We start from the raw sequence: 15,549 nt of genomic DNA, 5'->3' as shown, positions 1-15,549 counted from the left end.
CTCCAGTTTCCTTTTTAAGCATTGCCATCTGATTCTCTCCCTTCTCCACCCATCGCTTTGTATAGGATGAACACTGTTTCAGTATTTCTCTGAAGCAGAATTATGCCATTGCCTGGAGCCCAGTGACAGTGACCTGATGTTTAAATCAGCGTTGTTATAACAGTGAGCATGGAAGTGGAGGAGAATGAAGAAATAGACTGCACTTTACTACGTTTTCTAGTGCTTTTTAGCCTATTGGCCCACCTGCAGGAAGGATGGAACTTGAGGAATTATGCTTGTTTACGTTAAGCAACTTTTCTAACTCATCAGCGGAGGAACATTTGGAAAGGTTCTCCTTTCCTTTGGAATGTTGGCCAGTCCTGCATCCTTCCCTCCACATGGTACGAAATGTGAACTGCTCACTAACTAGGATTTTTAGTATCCATGTGTTTTCTGAGGAGTGGCAATGTTCTTCTTACCTGTCAGGGATCTAAAACCATGTGACTGATATTCAAAGAGAACCAGAGGAAATTCCTCTTTTAGGAGAACACAACTGTCAGTGAGATAGTTAAAGAAGAAGGAACAGGGTGAGTAACATCCACTAATGGATGACCACATGCAGCCAGGACACATGTCCCATGTGAATGGGCAGAAGACTGCAGCAAGGTGCTTCTTTTCTCGCTTAAAACCCAATGACAAGGATGATGGGAGGACAGTTCTGGCAATGTTTCTACAAGAGCATGTGAAACCCCGAAACACCAGACCCAAATAAAAGAACTGCCAAACCCTAGAAAAAACCATAAGCACAGGGACTCCTAAAGCTTTCAGCAGGGCCAAAAAAGAAAAAGACTAAATCCACCAACTTGATTAAATGAGCTATTCATCTTATGGACTGTGGTTCATAATTGTCATCCTATTACTTGGGAATCAAGGATGGATCCTGGTAGTGACCCAGTTAAAGTTGAGGGGATAGAAAATTAAATTGTTGTGTCTGGTTTATCTTTTTTTTAAGTGAACACTGAAACAACTGCAAGTCATATACTGCATACTTCATGTCTTGGATCAACAAGGGAGCTATGCCAAATGTCAGATTAAATATTCCACAGCTGAAGTGTTTGCATAACTTTTTGGTGGCTACCATTTAAAGAAAGAAAAACAGTGATGGGCCTTTAAAAAAAAATATTCCCTTAACTTAACATGCTCATGGTGTCCTGCCAGCAATTGCTCTCAACTTGGAAGGCGAGGCCACGCATATCTTGTCCCTCGAGGGACAGTGCCAGCTGGCAAGTGTGTCCCTGGGTTTCCATTTGCCCCAGGAGCGTGAAGCCCCACTGTGCGCCCTGAAGGCCACAGCTGCACTGCTGTACTGTTTAACCATCTCTGTTTTGGCTAAGAAGCAAGGCATTTCCAGAAAGAATCTCCTGGTTCCTGAAGTGTCCGTCATGTTTCAACAATGCGTTTGCAATGGCCACGTGCGTTTTCAGTCTGGGCTGGCTCTGTGGACCTGCCCAGGAAAGTGGAGGCAGGTCTCCTATTGAAACAAAATAATAAGTCTGGACAAATCAGCTTTATTGTCATTGGCTCTGGCATGGCCTGGATTAATTTTAGCTTTAAGTTTCTAAAGGATCGCTCAAGAGGTAACACTCTTCAATCTCAGGTTATTTGAGGGAAGAGAGGGAACTGACATATTTTAAGTGCCTACTAAGTGTCAAGGGCTTTGCATGTATGATCTCAATGACTTTTCCTAACCACCTAAGGAAGTAGTTGTTCCTCTATTCATTTTACCAATGAGGAAATGGAGGCACTGAGAGGGTCATTCCCTTGCCCAAGGTCACGTAGTTAAGAGCACAGGCTGTGAAGTCCAATTGCTTTGTTTTATTCCAGACCTGCCACTTACTCTCTGTGACCTGGGGCAAGTCACTTCACCTCTATTCTCCAACTTTCTCCTCTGGAAAATGAGAATACTAATAGGAATCCTCCATCGAGGACTAAATAATGTGTGTAAAGTGATCAATACCTAAGCTGGTCAATACATTCAGCCCTTGTTACATGACAGTGCAGAGATTTCAACTCGCTGCAGCTCCCTTCCATGCTGGTGCTAATGCCACCTGCTCACCAGTTCTGCTGACCAATGCCACTCTTCTCCATGGGGAAGGCTTAAGTCAACACTGATATTCAAGACCCAAAGCTGAAGGCAAATTTAACGTCCTTGTTTTAAAATTATTTTCTCTATTGAGGCAAACAAGGTCTGCAGCTCTGGCTCAGGCTCAGGCTCCTATAAGAGAAGCTCTTTCTGAAAAGGAACCAGAAAGAGAGGAGAAATGGTGGGAAGTATAGAGGCTGGAGGGCTCTATTGTCTCATTGTCCAGGCCAGGGGCTTGGATTCAGAACTAAAAGCTGAAAAATTACCATGTGATATGTTTTCTCATGACAGCTGATGTCTAGTGTATTCACTGCAGCCAAAATCAGAGCTAAACTGGTGATGCTAACTGATATCAACCATCACAGGGCCTGTCAGCCTGGCCCTCAAGCCCTGCCTGGGAGCTTCCTGGGTGCCAGGCTCTTTGCTGGGCCTTGGGACGCAAAGATGCGTAAGACATGGTCCCTGTCCTTGCAGACAGGGACCTGGGAGCTTCCTGGGTGCCAGGCTCTTTGCTGGGTCTTGGGACGCAAAGATGCGTAAGACATGGTCCCTGTCCTTGCAGAGCTCAGAGCCTAAACAACACAGGGACCTTGCTTTCCAGCAAGGCTGTTTAAAATCTAGATCCTCTGAAATCCGTTCAGAAAGAAACACATACTTCACCAGAAATTTCTGGAGCTTTGTGAAGAAGCTTAGGTAACTTTCTTTAATAATCCTCAGTGAAAAATCAAAATCCACAAGTAGGAGGGAGGCCCATAATGCAACCAACTCAGTTAATCACTTGGAAGTTTTTCCGTCTTGCGAGAATTTCTTGGGCACCAGTTGCCCCAATAACTACCCCCAGGGACTTGGAATCAGAAGACCTAAATATAAGTTCCGGTCTCACCACTCACAAGCTGTATGATTTTAGCCAAAATCACTCAACCTATCTGAGTCATATATTTTTATCTGTAAAATGGGGAAGATAAATAATATTCAGACTACAGGTTTATTATCAGAGAGTAAATAGATTAATGTCTTTGAAAGCCTTCTTATGCAGTAAAAACTTGTAAATACTTGTTCTTGTTACTTCCATTCATACTTTCTCTTGCATTCATCTTGGAATCATTTGTATCGTATGACTTTTAGATTCTAAGTTTCTTGCTTTATAGTTTGATGTTTGTGAATATTTCAATAAAGAAAAGGTGGGAAAGAATAGCATCAGTGAGCAATTTTTCAATACCACCTCCATGAAGGACAATAGGTAAAAAGAGGGCATCTCCCACTATTTTATTTTTAAACAATTATTTGTGAATTATTTACTTTATGTCAGGTATTGTGTTAAATACTGTGTGTGTGTATGTGTATGTAAAATCCCACAACATTCTCATTCTCACAACAAACTCCTCAGGATATCATCATTTCCATTTTACAAATAAAGAAACTATGGTTTCAAAAGCCTAAGCAATATCCTCAAGGTCAGAAATCTAGAACCAATTGAACTGGGATGTGAATTTCTATCTGCCTAACTCCAAAGTATGGGTTCTAAACTATCCTATATCTGAAGTGATGATAATAATAATCTGAAATGGGAAAGGGATGACTAATAACGATGTCCACTTATTATGTTTATAGGAAACTGAAATGTGATCATTTACGACTATCTTTGTGGGTTGGATAATGATTATAAATATGTACCCGTGGATAGAAATTTATGAGTTATGATCTAAGCAAAAGATGGGTGAAAAATATAAAAGACTATGTAAATATGTGGTACTTTTATACAAGCCTCTTCTTTAGCAGGACCTCTATTTTCCCTGAACTGATCTTGAGGGTCTTATATCATTATCGACTCTCTTAGCTAGAAATAATCTCATCAACTCTGAATTCCCAGAGCCTGTTAGAATATTTTTTATGACTAACATTCCTGCCTCTGGACATCTGCACTTGCTGTTTTCCCTGCCTTCAACATTATCCTCCAAGAAACCTGTTAAGCTCATCTGCTCACTTCATGGAAGTGTCTGTTCAAATGTCCCTTATGAGACTGACCCTCCAGTCACATGACTTGACTAGGTCTCTTCTCATCACATTGTACAAAATAGCCAAGTCTCCCTCACCACGATTTTTCCATTGCCTTACTTTATTTTTCTTCAAAGCACTTCCTACCACTGAATATATTATTTAATATTTACGTATTTGTTTTTTGACTGCTTCCACGACTCACATAAAAGCTCTGTAAGAACAGGGAATTTTTTGTTTGTTTATTGCTGCCCCAAATCTAGCACTTGGCACATAGCAGATGCTGAATATATGTCTATTAAACAAATGAATGAATGACTGAAGAATGAATGAATATGGCCCTTTCTCTTTTGTATCATAGTTGGTAATACATGAGTCTTACCTCACCTAGGAAACTGAACTTTTTGAGGTCAAGGTCAGTACCTGGCTCATTTTTACATCTCTCTAGTTCCTAACACAGTACTCATAATTTGTTTAGTGATCGAAAATTTGCAGAGATTTTATATATGTCTCATTTGTGATCTAAGGACTCTATAATATAGGTTGGTATTTTTATCCCCATCTGTTTTAGTCAGCTTGGCCTGCTTTAACAAAATACCACAGACTAGGTGGCTTAAAAAATATACATTTATATCTCACAGTTCTGGAGGCTGGGAAGTCCAAGAATAAGATGGCAGCTGATTTGGTTTCTGCTTAGACCCCTTTTCCTGGCTTGCAGACAGCCACCTTCTCACTGAGTTCTTACATGGTGGGGTGGGGGGAGGGAGGGAGGGAGGGAGGGAGGGAGAGAGAGAGAGAGAGAGAGCGCCCTTGTCTCTTCTTTTTATAAGGGCACTAATCCCATTCATGAGGGCTCCACCCTTATCACCTCATCTAAACTTACCTACCAAATCCCCACCTCCAAATATCATCATATTGGGGTTAGAGCTTCAACATACGAATTTGGGGAGGACACCAACATTTGGTCTAAAACACCATCTTACAGATGAAAAACCATAAGTCAGAGAAATGTAATGATTTTTCCAAGGTCGGAGATAATGGATAAGTCAGATCTCAAGCCCAGTTCTTTTCTCTACAAGTCTAGGACTCTCTCTTTGAAGGGCCACTGCCTCTCCCTGTGTTAGGCTCATAAACAACTACTGAACCAGGAAGGAATAAATGGATACTGAAGCAGTGGTCCCTTAGAGGTACAGAGGAGACAGGAACTGTAAAAACATTTCATACAGTCAATGTAAACATAGATTTCTACTTTCAGGTTTTCTTGAATATTATTTTTTAATCAAACATGGCTTTAAATTTTTATTTTGTGATAGGAAATCTATCCTCACACTGTTACCCCCTCTGCTTTCAGGTTGAAGGAGTAAAGGCTCTGTGAGATAGAATAATTTGAATAGGCCACATAGCAACTAAGTTGAGAGAGACAGGATTTGAACTCAAGCCAGGCTGTCTCTTTTTATACCTACAAGGGAGCTCAGTTCTTAATATGGCCATTGAGAAAACACTGTGTGTCCTATTTGGTTTGCTTGCTCTGGTGGGCATGGTTTAGAATAGAGTTCTCTTCTCCCACAGAAGTAGAAAAGACATAAGCCTCTGAAAACTTGAAGTTTTGGTTATTAATTCTTCCCTAAGTGCGTGTGCGTGTGTGTGTGTGTGTGTGTGTGTGTGTGTATACACACAAACACATATATTTGGGGGGACATCCTTAAAGGACATGCATTTTTTTCCTGGATTTGATGAGCTCTTTAATCTCCAAATACTTGTGTAATCTGTCACTAAGCCCCAGAATTCCTGGAACCCTTATATAAAGTCAACCCAGATTCCAAACTTAATGAGATTTATCCACCACTAATCTCCATATCTATTTTTAACAGAAATATCTTACTTGTTTTCAAGACAGAACATGTCTCTATAAAATGCCATTGCAGCACATTCTACATCCTTGTAGATCAGAGTATAAGACAGAATACAGGGTTAGATCTCAACCCAGAGAATGCTTTATCTTTTATGTTTTAGGTTGCACTACAGATAGAAGGAAGAACTGTGAGATTTAGACATTAAGCAGACTAATTCAAACTCAAAGCAACATTTAAATTTGTTTGCCTGGGAATGCCTGATTATGTAATTCCATTCTCTGTTCTACCCTACCATGGGCCAAAACAAACCAAAACAAAATCCTGCCTTGTTTGATGCCAATAATAAATTCACATGAAAAGCTGCCTTTCCCCGGTACCCACTATACATAAAAAATTGTGACCTAAGCCAAGAACCTTCAGAGGAGCCACTTCAGAAGGTCTCCATCTCTGAAGCCAACAATGCCACTCCTTCTTCGGAACTGTTCATTGGAAGTGGATCCATCTTTTAAGGTTAGCTTGGGAAGAGAAACAGAAATGCTTGGAAGGCAAAACAAAGATGCCCATTCTACTTTTTGCACCTACAGTATGAAGGATTTTGCCTGATTAAGAGGGTGCTAAGGACCATTAAAGCTCCAATATTCTCTGGTGATCTGATTTTCCCCATATAACACGCTGTTCTGCCAATCCCAATCTTATTTTCTTTCTTCACAGAAATCCAAACAACTTGACATGGAGTAGGCAGTTTAATATGATTTCCCTGTGAGTAAAATATAATGAATTTTCTGAGGATGGAAACTGATTCACAGCAAATCAGTGCTGGAACAATCATTTTCTTCCTTGGCCTCTTATTCTGGATTCACAAGCCACACGGCACATGACACAGACAATTAGCTGTTTATTCTACTTCTGGCTGGCTTCAGAAAGTGTCAAAGTCTGTGCTAGAATAATGAAGAGAACACAGGTGTGCAGCATTTCCAGCAAATCCAGAGTTCCTGGGAAATAAATGTTTTCAAACTTTAAAAATCTACTAAAACAGCTTCTTATTTAAAGTGTTGACACGGTAAAGGATCCTTTTCTTTAGCAGTCACTTTGCCAGCTTTTCTATTTGGCAAGTCTAAATTTTTATAAGTGGGATTTATTTAAAGTGAGCACACCTGTGAGTAAACAGAGACCATTAGCCTCAGGACAGTGACATAATTCCTGGTGGACGGGCTGGAGCTGGTGTTTGGAGCCTGTGGCAGCAAGGCCATGAGGGTTCCTCACTGTCATTGCATTTAGAAGCTAAGAATCTTGGACGTGACATTTCTTAAAAGCACATATTTATTGACCCCATCTGTATATGACTACTTCCAGAGTATTTTCATCATGATACCTAAGCAAAGTAAATAGAAAATACTTTTAAAATGAAGTCTTCCCAAGAGTCATTCTTGAATGTAAGTAAAAATAAAGTGTCAAAATAGCAATTCATAAAAAGAGGATGGCTGCAAAATGTTAAGATGCAGGCATGTACTCCGAATATTTTCTGAAGTAGACAGAGACCTTTCTCTCTTCTCCATGTGCACTCTGTATTTCCAAGCCTTCATTTAACTAAGCAGGGAATGGTTGAAATAAGCTGCTTTGAATATGAAACTAATTTGGGGAGGCTACAAAAGAGTCATTTTATAATAGCACTGGATCTGATAAAATTTTAACCTCCAAGTTTTCCTGAGGGACACTGTGAGGAAGATTTTTATTAAAACCCCCAGTTTCCAAGGCTTCAAGAGACACCACTGGCAGTGTAGGGCTGTCATCAGCATCACTTTTCACTTGATAGGATGTGCGGGGTGCTTTCTGAGCCTATGCAGAACCATAATGTTAGAGACTGAATGTTTGTCCCCCCAGAATTCACATGTTAGAAAACCTAACCCCCAATGTGATGGTATTAGGAGGTGGAGCCTTCGCAAGGTGATTTCATGAGGGTAGAGCCCTCATGAGTGGGACTAGTCCCTTTAGGAAAGAGACCCAGAGAGCTCTGTTGTCCCTTCTACCATGTGAGGACACAGCAAAAAGACAGCCATCTATGAACCAGGAAGCGGGCTCCAACCAGAAAACAAATCTCCTGGAGCCCTGAATTTGGACTTCAGCCTCCATAACTGTGAGGAATAAATGTCTGTTGTTTAAGCCCCCCAGTCTATTACAGCCTTTTGTTATAGCAGCCTGCACAAAGACACATAGTAAGCCCTGATACTGCCTGACTGCACTGCTAAGAAGCAAACTTTATAAACTTCCCCTTCCTTCTTATAAACTCCAGCATTTTACCCGCAGCACCTTGGAAGCCCATACAAATCCCTGTCACATGTTGCTTAGTTTCTTTAAAGCTATTTATAGCTCAGGTTATATCCTCCTCCGACTCCTCTTTTTTTCTCCTCATTTCATAAACTGAGTGTCATGTTTCAACTTGTGAGGCTTGTTTTAATTGTTCCCTCCATCATTCCCCATGTTAGGGATAATTTGCAGTGGTTAGAGAAAAAAATTATGCATCTGCCTAACATTCAGTGAACAGCTACATGCAAAACACTGTGCAGCATCCAAAGTTGAATCAGGGTCAGAACCAACTCTCACATAGTTTCAATTTATAGGAAAGATAAAACATAAAAAAGTATGTTACACGAAAAGGACGGAAGAAGCTGTTAGATGTTAGTAGCAAGTTCCAAGGAAAATGACATTTGGTCTCCCCTGGAGATCAGGAAGAGTCTCATGGAAGTCATTTTTGGACTGAGCCTTGAAATATTCTTTTTAATTTTATATGAAGCAATATATTTAATTTTTCTGACATCACAGCCCCAGCAAGTGGTTTTGTACCGAATTTAATGGAAGTTCTGTAGAACACTTTGTGTGTGGGAGCAGGAAGAAAGGGAAGTAACCACAAAATTTCAAAAAACAAAAACAAAATCCTGGATAACTATTAGCATCTGTTCCATCCCACATTAATAAAATTCACCTGGAAATTCCGCAGAAAAGGAGACCAGAAAACAAGAGTGGAGGCAAAAGAGGGCATATTGGCAAAGAAAAAGTCACCCGGGAGGAGAAAGCCACAGAGCATTCCAGGGACAGACCTCACTCTCCCTCCCAAAACCAGGAGGATGCTCAGCAGGGATGCTGAGGCTTTACTAGATCTATCTCCCCTAAATAATGCTGAGTACGCAGCACCCAAGGGAAAAGAAGGGGGGAAGGCAGGGTGAGCGGGCTGGGGGTGGGCATGAGGGAAAGAAGCACACTTAATGAAGGAGATGGTGAAGGGTGAAAGAGGTGGATGTGTATATCGAGAGAGACAGACAGTGATGAGGCGCACTTAAACTGAAAAGCAATGTCCTAAGTTTCATAATTAAACAAAAAGTAGATTTTCTTACTATTCCTACCCTACACTGAACTTAGTAACAGTTAGCTTTTTAAAAATTAATTGTGTGTCTGTGTGTGTGTTTCATTAAAATTTTGCTCTTGCCTGAGAGAGGCCAGTGATCGTATTGGGTTGAGGCTTGGTATGGTTACACCTGTACCCGGAAGGATGCCCAGAGTTTCCACAAACCCGGGACCTCCCAAGCCAGGCAAAGCTAGTACATTCAGGGGGCTGGTTTGCCCATCATCCCCTGTGCAAAAACCCAGGTCTAGGACCCCAGGGCTGTTTATGGCCTGGGACTTCCCCTCATGGAACCATTTCAGTGTCTGGCTGGGCTTCTCAGGTGGAGTGTAGAGGACAGGTCCAACTCAGGTATGACTTCCTGCAGATCTGGGTCCGAAAAGACTGAAGACAGGCTATTCCCCAGCACAGTGATGGAGTCAGGACCCCTTCGGCCCCCAGGCTTTTAAAGTGCTGAATTCTAAATTGGGTGTTAGAATGGCCAAATGTGCCTTCTCCTGGGACACCCACGTCTTCAGGAAGTTGCTCTGCCTCCATTGGGGCCATGGCAAGAAAATGATACCTGCTGCGGAAGAGACTCATCTTGGAGGGAACTCCTGCAAAAACCCATCTGTCCTTGAGATGCCATCTCAGGCTCCTGGGACCCAAGACCCATCATAGGATTGTGTGACATCAAATCAGACCCCACTGAAACACCATGAGGAAGTATGTTGGTTCCCATGGTAACCAAGGAGGGCATCTGGTTATAGTGAGGAGTGGTTGGGTCATTCCCATGGGGTTGAGTGTTGGCATCAGAACGTGAATTTCGAGGATTTTTATGTATTAATGCCCATTTCTGGCAGGTTATTCATTGATTAGAAGTTGAGTGAAGGAGCTGGAGGGGAGCCTGTCATCTGAGTCGATTGCCATCTTGATGGCATAATGGAATAATCAGGTAGAACTGGACATTGCAAACTTGAACATTTAAGACACCACAATGGAGAGCAGGCTTGGGGAAGGATAGGCTCTGGAGGCGAGTTGTACTAGAGAGAAGACATCTGGATATTCACAGAAGCAGATCACCCACAGAGCAGCAGCAAACACTAAGAAGGCTGTTTAATGAAGGCAGCAGCATCTGGGCCTGCCATCAGGCCTACCATGTACAATGGAATCTGGAGGCACTTGAGGTTTCCTGAGGGTGAGCCCAGCATTGATGACTGGACAGTACATGGTGGGAGGTTGCAGAGGGTTCAGACCAGGAGAATGCAGAGGGCTTTTGCCCCAGGCCATTTTAAACTGGAGGAGCTGTGTTGAGGCTAATGGGGTTTCTAGAGGGTTGAGATGTATTGGTGGCTATGACAGAGCTGGCCATTAGTCCTTCTGGTGAGTCCGATTGTTTCTCTGAGATTCTGCAAACCACCGTTGCTTCCTGGACCTTGAGACACGGAAAGTATGGCCTAAAGCCCAGGACATACTCCTGCTGAGGACGCTCACCAGATGGCAGGGGAGCCAGCTTCTGCTCAGCAGGCAGCATCTCGGAGCCACCTGAGTGCACGTCATCATCTCCCCAGGGCACACTGAGCCTCTCATCTTTTGAGGTGTCATCTGAAAGTTGGATCCCTTGTTGATATTTAAGTTGACATTTCCTTTCATGACATTAAGGACCATCCCAAACTCAAATTCCCAACCAGGGCTCATTGGTGGGGAATCGTTTTTGGAAAGTTATCCTGGCAGGACTGCAGGAAAATGGGAATGTTCACTGAGAGCCTGGGATCATGCTAGTCATCTCCATGTTGGACCTTATTCCTGTTATGCTTATCCCAGGGAGACCACCTTGAAATTTCTCTGCAAGCTGCTGTTGAAGCATCTCTGCAGAGAATCTTTGGGGGTTTTGGAAGCAATCCCATCAATCAAAAAGACCCCCTGGCCAGGAAAGATGTTTCAATTATTTGGAATTTTTGACATGTTGTCTGGCCAACTGACTCCAGAAAGACGTGGTCTGGATGCAGGGTTGGAGACATTTGCCCTTCCATTTCAGATTATCATTCCTGCAAATCCAGGAAGGCATATCTGATCCCTGGTATGTTGCAGTCGAGGGCCGTGTGCCTAAGAGCAGAGAACATGGTGCAGTCATACTATCAGAAGATGGTTCTGCTTGCCCAGGTGCCCAGCCTTCACTAGGGGTCATCTGGTATCTAGGGAGAGGCCCTTAGAGAAATTCTAAGGTCCGTGCAGATAAACCTTTGTAACCTGGAGGGAGTGCTAGGGTACAGCCACTTTTCCCTGATACCTCTTCTTCTGTTTATTAAAAACTCCTGCTATAATTTCAGCCAAACTATCTGCTCAGGAGTCATACGATCTGGGTGGTTGGGTCTTAGGGGCCCAGACAGGGAGTTCATGGAAGGTGGAATCACTTCATCTGGACAAAAGGGCACGTCTCTGTATCCTGGAAGGACAAGTGGAGCCTCCACAGCTGTCTGGGACCCAGGTCCCTTACCTAAGCTTTGTTACTAAGCCACTCTGGCCTGTATCAACCCTTCTGGTTTCTTTGGAGGTTCATTTAACACTCCAGCATTCTGCATCCCTTGTGCTGCTATGAATGTCTTCTCATCAGGGGAAAGCATGCGCTAGATTTGAGAGTGTGTAAGGAGTGCTCCTGATGCTGAAGCTGCTCATGACGTAGTCCATCTGGGGTTTCTCTCAGGGTGGGGGGATCTCCACTGGACACTAGTGGAGGGAGGTGGGGAAGGAGTACACTGGGATCTGCCAGAGCCATTGTCCCTGTAGGAGACAGAGGTAACTGCTTGGTTTGGGGGCATCAGGCCACCATGTCGGAGCAGTGGAGTAGAGCTGGCAGGGCTGCCTGCAGAAGGAATCAGTTTGTTTTCTACCCCAGGCTTATCTCAGGGGACATATGGGAGCAGCAGGTGTGGGTGCTGGTGCCAGAACACACAGAGTTGGCTGCGGTGTGGTATTCGGGGAAGAATTCCAACCCTGGTTGGCTGGAGCTGGGAGAGGTTTCAGGTCATTCCAAAGGCACATATCTGCCTGTTCACAGAGGTATGCTTCTCTCTGTCTTGCTGCTAGGGATGTCATGGATGTGAAAAGGGGCAGCAGTTTCAACTTGACCCTTAGTGCAGAATCTGCAGCTTGAAAACATACACACTATTTGGTCTAATGTCTTCGGAGCAGGTGTGGGCTTTGGATAATAGTCTGGCTGTGGAAAGGTCTGGAAGAGCTGTGGGTCGCGTAATATGATGGGGTCATCAGTGGGTTGTGCACTGGGAATCCTGGGACTTTAGTGGTCAGCAGAATTCCATTCTTCAGTCCCAGGAGCTCTGACCAGAGCGGTGAGGTGGCGGGGGACGGGGAATACCTTGCTCCCTTGGCACCATCTGCAGCCCCATTCTTCAGGTCCAGGCTCCCACCAGGCCAAAGGAGTGCTTACAGTGTATGGTTCCCACTCTTGGAGTCATTAAGAGGGGGGACTAGGATTGACTGGCCAGCCCCCTTGTTTTCTCTGCCTGGAGAATTTGAAAGGCAGGTGGGGATTCCCAGATGCGGGTCATCACTGTAAGGGAAGGCCATCATCTCCTGCTTTGACTTGGACTTTGACTCTTTTTTTTTTTAACATCTTTATCGGAGTACAGTTGCTTCACAATGGTGTGCTAGTTTCTGCTCTATAACAAAGTGAATCAGCTTTACATATACATATATCCGCGTATCTTGTCCCTCTAACGTCTCCCTCCTACCCTCACTGTCCCACCCCTCTAGATGGACAAAAGCACAGAGCTGATCTCCCTGTGCTATGCAGCTGCTTCCCACTAGCTATCTATTTTACATTTGGTAGTGTATGTATGTCCATGCCACTCTCTCACTTTGTCCCAGCTTACCCTTCCCCCTCCCTGTGTCCTCAAGTCCATTCTCTACGTCTGTGTCTTTATTCCTGACCTGCCCCTAGGTTCTTCAGAACCATTTTTTTGTTTGTTTTTTTAGATTCCATATATATGTGTTAACATATGGTATTTGTTTTTCTCTTTCTGATTTACTTCACTCTGTATGACAGACTCTAGGTCCATCCACCTCACTACAAGTAACTCAATTTTGTTTCTTCTTATGGCTGAGAATATTCCATTGTATATATGTGCCACATCTTCTTTATCCATTCATCTGTTGATGGACGCATAGGTTGGTTCCATGTCCTGGCTATTGTAAAAAGAGCTGCAATGAAAAGATACTTGATACGATTTCAATTTTCTTAAATTTACCAAGGCTTGATTTGTGACCCAAGATATGATCTATCCTGGAGAATGTTCCATGAGCACTTGAGAAGAAAGTGTATTCTGTTGTTTTTGGATGGAATGTCCTCTAAATATCAATTAAGTCCGTCTTGTTTAATGTATCATTTAAAGTTTGTGTTTCCTTATTTATTTTCATTTTGGATGGTTTGTCCATTGGTGAAAATGGGGTGTTAAAGTCCCCTATGATTGTATTACTGTTGATTTCCCCTTTTATGGTTGTTAGCATTTCCCTTATGTATTGAGGTGCTCCTATGTTGGGTGCATAAATATTTACAATTGTTATATCTTCTTCCTGGATCGATCCCTTGATCATTACGTAGTGTCCTTCTTTGTCTCTTCTGATAGTCTTTATTTTAAAGTCTATTTTGTCTGATATGAGAATTGCTACTCCAGCTTTCTTTTGATTTCCATTTGCATGGAATATCTTTTTCTATCCCCTCACTTTCAGTCTGTATGTGTCCCTAGGTCTGAAGTAGGTCTCTTGTAGACAGCATATATATGGGTCTTATTTTTGTATCCATTCAGCCAGTCTCTGTCTTTTACTTGGAGCATTTAATTCATTTACATTTAAGGTAATTATCAATATGTATGTTCCTATTACTATTTTCTTAATTGTTTTGGGTTTCTTATTGTAGGTCTTTTCCTTCTCTTTTATTTCCTGCCTAGAGAAGTTCCTTTAGCATTTGTTGTAAAGCTGGTTTGGTGGTGCTGAATTCTCTTAGCTTTTGCTTGTCTGTAAAGGTTTTAATTTCTCCATCGAATCTGAATGAGATCCTTGCTGGGTAGTGTAATCTTGGTTGTAGGTTTTTCTCTTTCATCACTTTAAATATGTACTGCTGCTCCCTTCTGGCTTGTAGAGTTTCTGCTGAAAGATCAGCTGTTAAGCTTATGGGTATTCCCTTGTATGTTATTTGTTGTTTTTCCCTTGCTGCTTTTAATATTTTTTCTTTGTATTTAATTTTTGATAGTTTGATTAATATGTGTCTTGGCATGTTTCTCCTTGGATTTATCCTGTATGGGACTCTGTGCTTCCTGGACTTAACTATTTCCTTTCCCATATTAGGGAAGTTTTCAACTATAATCTCTTCAAATATTTTCTCAGTCCCTTTCTTTTTCTCTTCTTCTTCTGGGACCCCTATAATTTGAATGCTGGTGCATTTAATGTTGTCCCAGAGGTCTCTGAGAGTGTCCTCCATTGTTTTCATTCTTTATTCTTCTCAGTGGTAGTTATTTCCACTATTTTATCTTCCAGGTCACTTATCCGTTCTTCTGCCTCAGTTATTCTGCTATTGGTTCCTTCTAGAGAATTTTTAATTTCATTTATTGTGTTGTTCATCATTGTTTTTTGGACTTTGACTCTTTCATGGTGGAGTTCCTCCCTTTAGGGTTACTGGACTGCACTGGTTGAATGACTGAGCCTGCAGTCACAGACAGGGACAGGCTCTCTGAGTTCTTCTTGGACCACAGCAGAAGCAATTGCGGAGTCAGTGACAGTGGCTTGCTGCTTGCTGGGTGCGTTCCTGCATGTTGGCTGCTGGTATACCTTGTTCCTCTTTGTTTTTCTGTGCTCTGGAAGCGGGTTTTGCAGCTTCAGCATTCTCAGAGTGTGCTTCCTGCTGCCAGAGGAGAAACTTGCATGTTGAGGGCACACAATACACAAGGGCCACCATGCTGCCGTGCTGATCCTGGAGCTCTGGGGCCTAGGAGCCATGTTCTCAAAGGCAACTCCCACCTTTCGGGAGTTCAATTTGCTCTTTAATCTACATTGGGACACAAAAGAACTTTGCAAAGATGATCTCTGCCACCTAAACTGAAGTGACTTTCTAGGTGAAAACTGGGCTGACACCAGCTAGTTCCACATTTAGTCCCTGGAGGCAGGGTGGTGGCAGGGAATGGGGAGTG

At 42.8% G+C, this 15,549-nt stretch overlaps 2 pseudogenes; both read right to left on the bottom strand.

Moving 5' to 3' along the window:
• LOC138842298 (B-cell CLL/lymphoma 9 protein-like) overlaps positions 1-10,389 on the bottom strand; it is a 32,030-nt pseudogene extending 21,641 nt beyond the window's left edge.
• Positions 10,390-10,449: 60 nt separating this feature from the next.
• LOC115848408 (B-cell CLL/lymphoma 9 protein pseudogene) lies at positions 10,450-15,317 on the bottom strand (annotated as a pseudogene).
• Between the last annotated feature and the right edge of the window lie 232 nt (positions 15,318-15,549).

This window comes from Globicephala melas, chromosome 3 (assembly GCF_963455315.2).
Source record: "Globicephala melas chromosome 3, mGloMel1.2, whole genome shotgun sequence".
Taxonomy (NCBI): Eukaryota; Metazoa; Chordata; class Mammalia; order Artiodactyla; family Delphinidae; genus Globicephala; species Globicephala melas.
The sequence above is the reverse complement of the archived record's forward strand: the minus strand, read 5'-3'. Positions and strand labels throughout refer to the sequence as shown.